General features: G+C 38.9%; 1 pseudogene; it reads right to left on the bottom strand.

Annotated features, from left to right (window-relative positions):
• Positions 1 to 1,292: 1,292 nt before the first annotated feature.
• Positions 1,293 to 1,431, bottom strand: LOC120058589 (annotated as a pseudogene).
• Between the last annotated feature and the right edge of the window lie 354 nt (positions 1,432 to 1,785).

The raw sequence follows: 1,785 nt of genomic DNA, 5'->3' as shown, positions 1-1,785 counted from the left end.
TTCAGTATCTGCTTTAAAAAAAAAAAACATCTACCAATAGGTCTCCTTCTTTGCAAGGCATTGGAAAACCTCCCTGGTCTTTGTGGTTGAATCTGTGTTTGAAATGCACTGCTCAACTGAGGGACCATACATATAATTGTATGTGTGGGTTACAGAGATGAGGTAATCATTCAAAAATCATGTTAAACTTGTTAAGCAAATGTTTACTACTGAACTTATTTAGGCTTGCCATAACAAAGGGAGGTTTTTGAATACTTTTTGACTCAAGACATTTCAGCTTTTGAATGTTTATTAATTTGTCAACTTTTTGAAAAACATAATTCCACTTTGACATTATGTCACACCGTGATCTGTTTCACCTGTTTTGTGATTGTCTCCACCCCCCTCCATTTATACCTGTAGTCTCTGTTGCCAGTTCTTCTTGTTTGTCAAGCCAACCAGCGTTTTTGTGTCAGCTCCTGCTTTTCCCCAGTCTCTCTTTTCTCGCTCCTGGTTTTTGACCCTTGCCTGTCCAGACCCTGTACCCACCCGCCTGACCACTCTGCCTGCCCCTGACCCTGAGCTTGCCTGCCGTCCTGTAACTTTGCCCTTGTTGCTGTAATAAACATTGTTACTTCGACACAGAATGCATCTAGGTCTTAGCTTGATACCTGATACATTATGGGGTATTGTGTGAAGGCCAGTGACACAAAATCTCTATTTAATCCATTTGAAAACCAGGCTGTAACACAAGAAAATATGGAAAAAAGGGTGTGAATACTTTTTGAAGGAACTATAGATAGGCCACCACATACAGACCTAATAAATATGAATTACTGTGTAATTTAAGAAAGCCTCTGTAATGATTAGTTGTTATGTTGTTCTGAGTAACAATACAGAGGGTACACAATGTATGTATTTATTTATTTATTGCATCAGATGGAAAAATCTCAACAAGTTGATATAATCAAGTAAAGCAGTGGTGAAAATTGCATTTTTATAATTACATTTACAACCCACATGCACAAAGAAATGAAGGAGGTGGGGTGGTTCTGCTAAATTAAGCAGAGGCTGAATTTCCAGAGTTATTCATATAAAGTTGCACAGCTGGAAACCTTTTCTCTGAACAGCGTGTGCAGCATAATTTGCGAAAGGCCACATCTATAGGACCCCTGCTACTTAATGATTTAATTTATTTGACGAAGCCATCCGGGCCCATGTACTGAACATGCTGACTGGGGGATAATTTAATCAGGGCAAAGGCTGCATGTGATTGTGTGCACTCAATATTATCGGATGGTACCATCCTTCCACAGGGATCTTACTCTGATATGACCTTGAAATTACTACAAGTTATTAAAGGAGTTCAGTGCCTTCTCTATCTCTTTTTATTTTTTTTGTTGATAAGAACATATACTACACTTGATCTTAGCCAAAAGGCAGAAAAGAGATGCCTTCTCTCTTTGCATGTAAAGCACCTGAAATCTGAAACTTGGTAACATTTATGTAATTTGGCATTAATAATAAAGATTTAGTAAATGGTGTAGTCCTTGGATGAAAAGAACAGGTGCTTCTATGAGACAGGTAATGTAATTACTGTACCAGTACAACTGAAGTTTATGGACTTTCCCTGTAGCACTGACATACCATTATGAAACACCTATCCCAAGATACTCTGTCCAGTGGTAGGCTCACTCTCCTCTGCCTATAAGTTAAAGTTCTGTCCACGTCAAAGTACGCTGCTCTGAACAATGGCAGATGACGGGTGGAATCTGATCGCTGTAACAGGGCAACTCATGATAACAG

This window comes from Salvelinus namaycush, chromosome 13 (assembly GCF_016432855.1).
Source record: "Salvelinus namaycush isolate Seneca chromosome 13, SaNama_1.0, whole genome shotgun sequence".
Classification (NCBI taxonomy): Eukaryota; Metazoa; Chordata; class Actinopteri; order Salmoniformes; family Salmonidae; genus Salvelinus; species Salvelinus namaycush.
This window is presented reverse-complemented; position numbering and strand designations above follow the sequence as displayed.